The sequence below is a fragment of the Lycorma delicatula genome, chromosome 3 (genome assembly GCF_047948215.1).
Source record: "Lycorma delicatula isolate Av1 chromosome 3, ASM4794821v1, whole genome shotgun sequence".
Classification (NCBI taxonomy): domain Eukaryota; kingdom Metazoa; phylum Arthropoda; class Insecta; order Hemiptera; family Fulgoridae; genus Lycorma; species Lycorma delicatula.
In genome coordinates this window covers 123,250,738-123,264,130 of record NC_134457.1, presented here as the reverse complement: position 1 = coordinate 123,264,130, position 13,393 = coordinate 123,250,738, and the positions used below count along the sequence as shown (strand labels likewise).

Genomic DNA, 13,393 nt, shown 5'->3' with positions numbered 1-13,393 from the left:
CTGGGGCGGGAAACGATATGGTACTTCAGTACTTTCGCTTACGTCGACAACGGACAATCAAACTGAACCCACCGGGTTGGGTTCAGTTTGATTGTACTATGAAAATTTATTATAGATAAGAAGGTTCTCCAAACTTTCATACAATGGGAAAAGAAATACTATTATCACTTACATCAACATTATCCACACAATTAGCTATTACTTATACTTGAGAAGCACATTGCTAAAGGTTTGTCCGTGTTTCAAGAGGATAGCTATTACTCATCCAGTAAACAATTTTTTAAATTGCTAATGTAGACTTTTCTAATTCTGTGTAGTAAGTATTTTTAGATGTAGATATGTAATGTCCCAGGGGAGTAGGTAATATGGATTGTCTGATATACTGAGACTCATTAATAAATAATAAACAGTAGAAAAACTGAGGATGCTTTCCTGCAAAATCCCGTGTTTTAACATCTTGATTAAGAACCAACATTATGTAGAGGGTATTCTTAATTAAAAATTAAATTTTAACTATCAGTTTTGGTGATAAGGTATACTTAAACAAGGCTAGAAGTTTTAAAGGTAAGGAGGAACTATTCAAGTAGTGAAAGATTTGTTAATTAAATTTGGAAGACCTATTTTACAATACCTACCTATAGGAATAGGTATTTTACAATAGTGACAGGAATTTGCTTTATATAAATTTGATGTTAGTTTCTTTTCATATTTAGGGTAAAAGTTTTAATTTCTTATGTATCGCCTAGAAATAAATGCAGTGGTTTATCAGCAATGATTAAAGTGCGTGCTTGGTTTGAAGAACCGTAAAAGAATTTGTTAAATTTCTCTCTTACAAAAGTTAGAGATGTAATACCTAAGAAGAGAAATTGTTTTATATTTTTGGTGTGATTTAGTTTTACTGAGAATTCCATTTTCACTTGTACTGATACCCCCACACTGACTTCTAATTCCCCACCAAACTCTTATTTAGTAATAAGAGTTTAACTATAATAAGTTTAAAACTCTTAAACTGTAATCAATAATCATAATGATCTGGAAAAAACTTTTGATACAGTGTGTCATGAGGAAGCAAATTGAAAAGCGATTTCTTTCAAGGAAATAACTTTAGGATTTCCTTCTTGCTTAGGGGGGTCTATCATCTTCAAAACCCTCTTCTGAGCAGCTCAGTTGCAGTCTTGATACTACCTATATGAATGAAATCAATGCATTTTGGTAAAGTTGTTGAAACTAATCAGTTTGGATTTAAAGTAGAAATTTTATCCGTTAAAGGAATGTTTCAGGGTGGTATGCTATCACCAGTACTCTAGAAACTTGTTGATTAAGTTAAAATGTATGAGCAAAGTTGGCAAAAGTGAAAATATCTGATGATATTGTTGTAACTGAGAATAATTCTTGAACACAGTAGAGAGATCTGAATTTTGTTTTTGACTGGTATAGAGTTCTCTCATTGATCTTAACCATTCTATTGTTCCCATTGTCTGTGAAAAAAACTAACCACAATGCAAACAAGCACTTTTGTCGTGTTTCCATCTGATGGTAAATTCTGGAATTTACAACACAAATGTAATTGACTGTATAAAGCAGTGGCTAAACTACAGCCTCTTTATAATTTAGTTATTTGATGGAAAGAACTTAGTGAGTTCAGGCTTGAGATTTTCAGTAACAAATTATAAATATATTAAAAATTAAACTGATCATAGTGCTTTATAATCTTAAGTGCTTTTAAAATTAGCTAACAGTAGCTCTAGAAATGGATATTTCGGTTTTATCTTTTCATGTTCCACAGGTAGGTCACAATATAAAGTTGAGTGGTGACTGTACAAAGCTGCCCCATGTCAGCATAATTTTTCTATACTTACAGAAGATTTCAGTTATTCAAGATGAAGAAGTTTTTTTAAGAGCTTATCAAAATTAAGCAGTAATTTTTTGAATTGAACATTTGTTACTTTTAAGTTTATGTTTGATCATTACAGAATCTGCTCTTCTGTTTTCAAAATTGAAAAATTACAATGATGTTTAGTTTGATGATAACTTTAATGACTGTGCTTGCGTAGTTCTTTCTGGTTCTTATCGTTTTCCACAGTTCTTTCTACTTAAATGTAAATTATAACATCAGAACTGTGGTTATTTTATATTACTTTATTCCTAATGCAGTGTCTTCTTTATTCAATTCCATAAAATATAGAAGCTTCACAAAATCATTTACCCATTGTAATCATAATTTTCCAGAAACCTCCAAAAAGTTATTTTAAATAATGGTAGCAAAGCACAGAAATGATAGTGATAGCTTAAATTAAATGAATGAACTCATTGAGAAATCATGAACATAAAGGTTTATTATTTACTTGTAATTAAGTAATGAAAATCTTTAAATTAAATTTGTACTAAAAAACTCCTTTTTTAGTACAATTTCTTGCAAAAGGAATCAGCTTAAGAATTCAACAGACTTACAAACTCTGATTTACAATAACTGAAAGTTTTCTGACGTAAACACATCAGATGGCTTTTTATAATATTTTGTAATCACTTTTTTTTAATGAACTTGGACATGCTGTGTATATTATAACAAGGGTTGAGGTGGATGAAGTAGTAGATGAATGAGTACCAGCCCCTTGTAATTCAAACTGAGACCAGATGATGTTTAAGCCACTAAGCTAATCACTTAACCAATTTCTCTAAAATTCATTATATAAGTTCAAACTTTTCATTTTTATAGAATCATGTCACACAAGAGAAGGAAAGATGTTGAATTTAATCGTGTAATGAAAAAATGTGACTAACAGTAAAATTACAGCAGTGAGTTGTGTACTTGGTTATTATTATTTGGTAACATTTTAACTATTGTTTTGTTTTTTTTTAATTTTTAAAGGAGCAGATGTTTCATCTGATGCAATAAACTACCAGTGAAACATTACAAAATACTGTAAAACTTGTGAAATTCTACATTTGCAACATTGTTGTCTGCAAAAGAGTGGAATGTGTTTGTTAATCAAAAGGAAACTATATGAGATATTTATTTCTCAATTGTAAATACATTGTAATTATTTTATTGTAGTTGTAAATTATAAATTAATATGTACCTTTAGTCTAACAGTATATATAACATATTTTTTGTAAAATAAAAGTTTTTATAGTATATTGGAACTTTTATTACCATCTTTTTTACCGGTATCTCTGTTCCTATTTGAGGTTACATTTTTATGTTTTCCAACATTTTCCTAATACCCTGGCCACATTACAAGTGTTCTGAAGGTTAGCCTTGATTGTAGAAATTTATCCTTTCTCCCTCATTAAGCTTGCAGATTTTCTTTTAGGGTATTTTCCCATTGAGAGAATATTAATGTTGTACCTTGAGACTTCTTATCTGCTCATTACTCCATTAACTAGTTGTCTTCTGTAACACTAGGAATATGTCATATTGTTTATTACCATCTAGGGCTCAGTTTTTATACATAGATTTTTAAGAAGAATTAGTCTTTTTCTCCACATTTCCTCTGTACTTATGCGGTTGTGGGCTTTCTTAGAAAACCTAAGAAAAATTGAGTAGGATTTGTGTAGGATGTGAAGTGAGTGTCATTGGTAAGAAGAATGTTCCAAGAAAGGTGGGTCAGTTGAAATATATGTGGAAGAGTTAGAAGAAATTAAATATAAAAGCACAAGATTTACACTAATAATAATTATAATACTATTATTATATTGCTCAACATTATGGCTGTCCCTATGTTATTCTGTTAATTAGAGGTCTGACTTCTGTATCATAACAATAAGTAATTAATTTAACAATAGAATGAGATTGCTGAAAATAGTTAAACAAGAGTTGGTTAGTTGAGAATTGTTAATATTTAAAAGGCATGTAGGAAGATGTATTTCATAAAATCTTTTATGATTTTTTTCTTATTCTAAAATTTTAGAATAATTATTTAATTTCAGGTTTTCATAACTAAACATATTGGTTCTAGTTCATACTTTGCTAATTCTGCCACAGACTTCAAAAATTAAATTTACCAAATTGGTATTGTTTAATTTCTTATGTATTTATTTTATCATTTTTTTAAAATAAATATTAAATGAAGTAGTGAAAAAGATAATATGTATATATATCTATAATATATCATATATTACCATATATATGTGTACTATCAGTACTACCAACCAACATGGTCTGAATTGCATTAGGTCACTTGATTTTCCCTTAATTTTCAGGCTGAAATTTTCCAAAGGAGAGGAATTATTTGCATGAATTTTTTAATATTATAGTTATTTTATCCAACTATCCACCACCAGCTATTGAGTATGAAAAGCAGTTTATCAAACCTTAGACAAAAATATTGTTTATTTTTGAAGTCAGACCACCAGCTTTTGAATAGGAACAGCAGTTTATCTCACATTAGTCATAAATATTATATATGTTTTGAGAATAGATCCCCATCAAATATCAATAAAAGCCAAACTGATTTTCATGAATGTTTTTTCCTGATGTTCAGGCTCAGCATTTGTGCAGAAAAAACTTCTGCTTGTAACTCAACAGCAACTTCTGCTTCATCACCAGTCTCACCATGTGTGGACTCATCCTCTTCCAACCATGCCAGAATACAAAAGTCATTGTCCTGCTTCATTATTCTTATGGGACAACCAAACTATCAGATTCCAAAATACTCAATAAAATAAATATAAATAAATAATAAAACTATGTCACAAATTATAAAACTTGTACGTAATTACTCATGTTAGATATTTTCTAACAAGTAGACTGACCTGATCACTCACGTGTTAGATTCCAACTAACAGACTATACACACTCCACTCCTGACCTTCAGGACCCCACCATACATCCACTGGTCCCCCACAACAACATCCAGCATCAACACTTGCATAAAAATGCCCTGCTGAGGCAATGACGAAGTTTAAGGTTCACACTTAATGTAATAAAATTTTTATTACAGAAAGTAGCCTGTGTTAGATTTTATCTAACTCAAGTGATTCCATGTTAAAGCACAAAACAAGCAATTGTGTATAGGTTAAATGAGCTTGAAAACAGAAGCTGTAGAAACAATTTAATCTTTAAGGGACTGAATTATGAGGATAAAGACAATGCGTTGGAAGTAATAAAAAGTTTTTGTGTAAATATGTTAAGTATGTATAATGAAATGTAGGTTAATAGGACTCATCCACTGGGGAAAAATAAAAAGAGCCCCATTAATTGCTCATACACCAGACAATAAAGACATAAACTTTGTGTGAGTTTAACATAAAATATTTCTGTGTCTTAAAGGGAATGAATATTTTTGTTCAATGAGATTTTTGTATTGACACTAAAAAAATGCATACAAGACTTTTTGCAATAAAAAAATAAATTAAAAGGATCACAATGGATAGGAAAGTTTTGGTGATTCAAGAAAAGCTCATAGTCAAGGGAATGTTTACTTGGGAAGATGAAAAACTGATGGTCAGTGGTGAAGATGGTTTTCAAGTATTGTTGAGGATGTTGAAGCAAGCCTTAACCTACCTGCAAGCGAGGATGGCAAACCAGAAGGAAAACAAGAGCAGCTGAGGAAGGTTCATTTGCCAGACGTTTCCTAGTTATCTTTTATTTTAACGCTCCCAGTCTGCAAGTTAATTGTTCTGCCTTTTTTAATTATATAAAACAATGTAATATTTTTTGCCTAATGGAAACTTTTAATGAAGAGAGGATGGTTAAATAAATAAAGAATATGTATTATGCAGGGAGCCAGCAGTATGCCATTCTGTTTTTGGTAGAGCAAAGAGGGAATTGTTATAGAGTATAAAACCATGCTAACATCATTTTTGGAATATGTTACAATTGGGGATAGGAATTTGATATAATTATGTGTAAGTGATAATGTTTACTTTATTCTGTTTGTGTATTTATTTGGGGGAAATGCCAATGTACGGGAACATGATTTTTTAAGATTGCGTTTGTTTTTTGACGATTATGGTCATAAAAAATTTATTTTGGTTGGAGACCTGAATGGGAGGATGGCTAATGTACAGCGTCTACCTGACAATTGTTGAACAGTTATGTATCCGAATTAAGGTTGTCAAAGGATAGGGTACTTAATTGTGGGGCAAGATGTTTACTGGAATTGTTTGATGACAGTAATTTAGTTATAATTAATGGCCCTGTAGCTGGAGATGAAAAAGGGAAGTAGTCATATATAGGGTCCTGGGGCTCATAATAGATTATTGTTGTGTGGCATTTGATGCTTTAAAATTATTAAGTCATTTAGAATTGGATTACAGTTCTTTTCAGACCATATGCCGTTAGAATTGGAGTTATGCTTGGCACTGGGTAAAGAAACGGGTAAAACTTTACCGCTTCTCCAAAATTAACATGGATGAAGGTAGAAGAAATCTATTTATCAGGCAGAGTTACATAATAGATCATTACTTGTGGTAGAACTCCCTCAGGAAATTAACGAAGCTGTTTCTTATAGAGTTTAGTCTGTGATTTGGCAGTTTATAAGGGTTATAGCTACTTAATTTGTATTAAAAAAATAATTTTAATGGGTTGTGAAAGGAATATTTATCTGCTGTTAAAAACTATAAGTCTTTATGCTCGTGTAAAAAATTAGAATATTATGATAAAATTATCTGTGACCTTAGGGTAATAAGAGATAGTGGAAATATTTGGGAAAGTGTTAGAAAATTTAAATCAACAAGTTTTAAGTATGACTCACAAATAAAGCCTGAGAACTGGGTGGTGCATTGCCAAAAAACTCTTGAACGTGAATTAGGACCTGTGATCCAATAAGCTATGCAGTGCCATACTGTTGCGATGATTTGTTAGATTGTGAAAACTCTTTAAATGAGATAAAAGAAGTATTTAAAAAAAATAAAAAATTAATAAGGCACTGGGGATGATAGAATCCTGTTTGAATTTTTTAAATAAGCCCAATGGAATATTTTGAATTGATTACAAAATATTTTAATCTATTTGATTGTGGATCAATACTACACTCTTTTTCCTCTCTATAAGAAAGAGGGTGTATCAGATGTGGGAAATTATAGGGCAATAAGCTTTATGAATTCATTAGTTAAATTGTTTACAGGGTTCTTACAAGTGGATTAGATAATTGGGTGCATAATAATCAAATATTGAGTAAGCAGGATATATTGTCCAAGCAGGATTCCATAAGGGATATTCTACAAATGATAATGTTTTCAATTTGAGAAGCATTATAAATTTAAAACTGAAAAAGAGAGGGGCCAAGCTGTATAGTTTGTTTGTTGGTTTGCAGGCGGCTTTTGATAAAGTTAACAGAGAGGCGCTTTTTCATAAATTATGTAACTTGGGATTTTCTTATAAATTTATTACAGTTATAAAAGAATTATGTAAGCTTAAAAATTGGAGGTATTGTGCAATGAGGGTTTAATGTTTGAATTTGAAACTTTTAATGACCTAAGACAGTTTTGTTTTTAAATGACCTACATAATGAGTTAGGTGGAAGTGTGTTTGTTGGCAGATTGAATCTTGGCGATGAGACATATATCAAATGAGTATGATAAGGCATTGATGAGTATCTATGTTTGAGTACATATTTAGAATGCAGTGTGGGCTACTTGATCTAAATAACTAACCTAATAGGGAAGGAAACAGGCGCCAGTGTGCATTATGATGCAACTTTGGAGTGATATAGGGTATTGAGCATTTTATAGGTATTTGTCCAGTGTTAAATGAAAGAAGAAAATGATTTGATTGTTATATGTTGAGTACAGATGAAGTAACTGATTATTGAATGGTAATAACTGGATAACACTGGTGGGATACATCCGGGAAGCAAGAAAATATCAAAACTGGTTAGTTGTGGAGTTTAATTATTAAACTGTATGCTTATTGAATTCGTTTATTAAATAAAATTAATTTAAAAAAAAAATTATAAAATACTTGCTGGAATTAATTTGTATTTATGCAATAATTTTAATCTAAATATATGCTAAAGATAAATTATAGGCTTTTGTGTGCAAATAAATATATATGTGTGTGTGTGTGTGTGTGTATGTAACCTGGTATTTACCTAAGAAACAATTATTTTTGGGGGTATGATTGAATTGGTGTAAGAGTGTATCTATGGAGGAGTGGGTTTATGAATGTAGTTTAATTTTGATGAGTTGGAGTTCATTTGAAAATAAATAGACAAGCAGATGAAATTAAAAGCACTTTGACTTCCACTCTTACTTCCATTTTATTTTTATATCTGAAAAAATAAAAAGGGAGACCGATTGACAGTGTAACATTGTTGAGGTACAGGGAGGACTAAGTATGATAAAACTTCATTAGTTGTACAGAACACATTTACTGTAATGTAATATAATAATAGATTATTTGAAAGATAATGATAATTTCTTTTGTTTAGTATTATATAAAGATTATAAGCACAAGATATAAGTTAACTATGTAGAGGGAATCTGGCAGACGACTTGTCACACTAATTTGTGTGTTAGTAAAAAGGTTTTGTTGTTAACATATTTTATCTACTGATAATATTCAAGAATTGAAAGTTGTTTAGTATCATTATGTAATAATTATTTAATGACTATAAAACTTAACTATTATTTAATAATCACTGGGGAACAAAAAATAATTCTTTTTTGTCTCACAAAGAAAAATATGTGATTCTGATAGTATTTTTTCTCCTGAATTCAAATATGATGTCGGTTTTACCCATCATGCAAGGTTTCTGAGAGACAGACATTTATAATTTCAAACATTTTAATACTTTCTACATTCTTAACTACACAATATTCAAACATTTGACTCGCCTAGAAAATAAGAAATGAGGATTTTCTGCTATATTTTGTCTGTGGAGCATCCCTCTTGATGGTCCAACAATAATCGGCCAGCATATTAGGATTCCATTTGCTTTAGTACCTCTTTTCCATAGCTGAAATCTCCTAATGAAAGTGTTCCCTGTGCTCATCGTTCATTGTTCCAAGATTTTCTGGGAAGAAATCTAGGTGCAAGTACAGGAAGTGTATTTTTAAGGACATATTACAACCCAAATTTTTATAAGATCATTGACAATATCACAGTAATTTTCCACCTTTCGATTTCCCAAACTCTGAGTAACATTTTTAAATGCTTGCCAAGCTGCTTTCTCCGGTGGATTCAATAGTTCCTCAAACTTTTCAACATGCATTAATGACTGTGTTTGTGGACCCACAAATATTCCTTCTTTAATTTTTGCATCACTAATTTTAGGATACTTGTGATTTAAGTTCGTGAAACCAGGATTATTGTCCATGGCGTTGACAAAATTTTTCATTAATCGTAGTTTGATATGTAATGGAGGTAGATTCACATCTTTAGGATTGCACATCATGTTTCACATTTTTCTGTTCAGGAATGTGTGGTTTGTGTTTAGGCCATTCTTTTCTAGTAAAATGGTTTTTTCTGTCCATACTAGCCCATTCACACAAAAAACAACAGTACTTTGTGTAACCAAGCTGCAGACCAAGATTAAGTGTAATTACCTTTAAATCACCACAAATATTTCATTTGAATACTGCATATTGAAGCTTCTCCAATATAAATTTAAAGTTTTCGTATGTTTCTTTCATAGTAGCAGAGTGAGCCACAGGCACTGATGGGAGTTTATTGCCATTATGCAGAAGCACAGCTTTTAAACTAACTTTAGAGGAATCAATGAACAAGCGCTATTCTGTTGGGTTATGTTCATTACAAAGTGTCTCCATAAGAAAAGAAATGTCATTACAAAACACTAAGCCATTTTCTAAAGAAAAATAGTCTTTAAATTCAGAATGATGATTACGATAAGTACATTTCTTTCTATTCTTTTGAAAAAAATTCCATCCTTTAGCCAGGAAGCAAGCATTTCAGAATGTGTTTTTTAGATAACTTTAAATCTCATATGAGATTGTTAAGATTTTCTTGAGTCAGTAAATGAGGCTTTTGAACAAAGCAGATGAACTGCTTTGTTAAAAAGTTGTGTCACCAGAATCTATTTCTTTTTCTTCCTTACGTCCATCAGACTCTGATTTCTTTCTCTTCATCTAGTGTCACATGTTCTGGAGGCTTTGATATAGGCAATTCTTTGCAGTGTGGAACTGGTCTCATTGCAAATTGCAAGTTAGAGTACACCCCACTGTATGTTTTGATTTTGATGTAATCCCTTTAATGTTTGTTAAGCAGAAATAACAGTCAGATCATTTTACTCTCTTTAGACATCTCAGAAGTTCCAATGACAGCTTTCATTTGAGGCAAACATTCTTCATTTCTGATATTCATCTGGTAGTACCTTGGACTCTCATTTTAGATTGACATGCTTCTCTGTTTGACGGTTTCAGAATTTTTCCTTGTTTAGGTTTGAATGCTCTTTTGAGACAGGTATGCTTCACATAATGGGTCATTCTCATTACAAATGGCAAGACATTCTTTTTGCTTCAGCTGAATTGATCCAGAAAATGTTTTCTTTTTCTAGATATTGTTGTGATGTATTTGATAATTACACAAATAAGTATATATAAAATAAAATACGCTATTCATAAGACTCAGTCAGCAGACATATAAATAATAAATTTATTATCTGTTTCTAATATTATTTTCTTGATGATTATTGAGGTATTATATTTTATGTTAAATTATAGTATATTATTCATTAATTTTAAATGATATAAATTTAATAAAATAATTAATATATTTTTAGAATGTTAATTTCAAAAAGAAATGAATAATTTATGTTCAAATTCATCACTTGAACATAAAATGTATTTTAATTGATGTGCTTTATTATTTTAACATCATGAAGCTTAGGTATTAATCTTAGCACATATTGTTTGAAGTTATTTTTTATTCAGATGAAATTATTTATTTAAAATATGTTGTGATAAATCATTACATCTTTGAACTTCATTAGTGGTAACTTCTATTGCATAACTGTGGATCAGTTACGTTTACATTTACTTGAATCTGATTTTCAGCATTGAAGTTCTACTGTACTAGCAACCAATTTGTTTGGATATACATAGATTTCTCTCTTACTAAGTGTTATTAATTCTTATTCTGAAACAATGTGATTTGAACTATATATTTTCAAACAATGATAAATCTAATCTTAGTTCAATTTGAATTTTTAACAGTATTGCAACACTTGTTTTGTTATCAAACAAAATCTTTGTTTGACAAATTTCCAAAAAATGATCAGTTTTGTGATAAACCAAACCAGATAGAAATTTTAACTGAAGTTAATTTACTTTAATAACATCAGAATAATGTGACAGTAGAAATAGTAATTGATGTAGAGGACCATGCATTATTGAAAGTAATCTGAAGGATGTAAATGATTTCAGTTATATTTTTAAGCTTGGTTAATTTGTCTTGAAAATTATTATTTTGTATACATTACTTCCATTTATTTTTAACTGTAAAAGTATTAAAAAGGAGAAGGAATTTAAAGGCTATGCAATTAAATTTAATAAAAATCTTTGAAACAAATCATTTTATTAATCTACAAAGTAATCTTTATTACAATAATGATTTATTTAATAATAATATTCATTCACAGTGTTTATTTACTATTCACACAGTTTCTTTATGTGATTTTTTTTTAATTTTTATTTTAACGTAATAATATCACGCTTACAAATTCATGATCTTAAATAACTAATTTTACAAATAAACAAACAAAAAGAAATCTTCATTTATAATGCATCTTTGGTACTTATGATCAACATAATACTATACAATAAAATTTTAATTATTAATTAATGTTAATTAATTTTCATCATGGGAGCCTCCTTTTCACTGGATATAATATAAAAGTAATTAAAATGAATGATATAATGATTATAAAAATAAAATTTACTTTAATAAAATAACTGAATGTAAACATTTTATAAGCTTATTTATAATGTAATAATATATGTCCACAAGTAACACTTGTATATGACTAGGGACCTCATGTGTAAACATAATTTTATTAGTAAAAAAAAGATCAGTATCTCTAAATTGCACATTATTATAAAGTAATTATTTAATTATTATTACTTGGGGTTCTACTTTTATAAAATACATTCATTTAGTAGTAGAAATTACATTAAAAAATGATGATTTCTAGGTTAGACTACTGCTAATTTTTGATTGTTTTTTGCTAAATGATGTTTTTATCAATGATAGTTTTTAACTTTAAAAAAAGTAAAAGATCTTCTCTAACTGAAAGTAAGTAATTTATATATTTATTCTTTTTAATTTAAAACTTACTTTTGTATAAAATGAATGTATTCTATAATTTCATTTTTATTTCTGATTTTTTATAATCAGAACATTAAAAATCTCATCATAGGCTAATATGACTATAAAAAAAATTTATTTTTATTGTAAAGTATAAAAAATAATTAGCTAATTTTTAATTAAATTTAACTAAAAAAAGGATTTTTTAAAATTAAATACACAAAAAGAACAGTCTTTAACATTTGAGTTTATTTTTAATTACAAAAAAAATATATATCAGTTCAAAAATAATGTAATAATTACAATTATTATTATTTCTATGATAGATATTTATAAAAAATAAATTTACAAACTTAACTAAATTTTTTTTATTATGTATAATCATTGTGCTGTGCGTGTGCGGATGTGCAACTCTGCATATTTTAAACACTGTACAATTGTTTTTTTTTTGTTTTTTTTTTTTTAACTGAAGTGAGTATTGTGCATTAGTATGTGGGAATTATCAGTAAAATCTACAAAAGTGTAAATATTCTATATTGTTTCATTCAAGAAAATTATTTTATTAATTATATAAACTATGAAACAATATTTTGATAAAAACTTCTTGACATTCTCTTTGGTGAAGCTATAAATAAATTAATAAATAATTTTTTTATTATTTTTTTCCTCTTTTATAATTTTATGTTCTTAATTTTTTTTTTTAATAATATAAATTTACTTTTATTTATATAAGGATGTTATTCTATTTCTTTATTTTAATATATTCATTTATCTCTTAAATCTCTGTTTTGTCATAAAATTAAAAAATATTTTTTAATGTAATTAAATATTCATTTTATTCAGTTATTTTTAACAAAAATGAAACATCTTTTTAAAATTTATTAATATTATTACAGTGGTGTGTTTAAGATTACAATAATACTATTATTTACATTGCAGTCACACCATATTATAGATTATATTAACTTGTTATACTTTATGCAATTATATTATAAATATATAATAATTATAATATTAAATATAATAATAATAGTTTTATGAAACATATTTATATATACTATTTACATTTTTTCTTTTTAATTAATTTTTATCAGGATATGGTGATAAAGTAATTTATTAGATTTAGTTTCATTTCTGTAACTTTAAAATTTTATTACTGATGTTACAGTAATGGAAACAATTCAT

General features: G+C 28.5%; 1 protein-coding gene across 4 annotated transcripts in view; it reads left to right on the top strand.

Annotated features, from left to right (window-relative positions):
• The window catches only part of LOC142321954 (mitochondrial import inner membrane translocase subunit Tim22), a 58,254-nt gene that overhangs the window by 29,426 nt on the left and 15,435 nt on the right, over positions 1 to 13,393 (top strand). For 2 of the 4 annotated variants that reach the window (XR_012755747.1, XM_075360505.1), the window contains one exon: positions 2,870 to 3,136. The exons of the other annotated variants lie outside the window; for them this stretch is intronic. The gene's annotated coding sequence lies outside the window, so the exon portion shown is untranslated. Of the gene's footprint in view, positions 1 to 2,869; positions 3,137 to 13,393 lie in introns of those variants that run through there. 4 annotated transcript variants of the gene reach the window in all.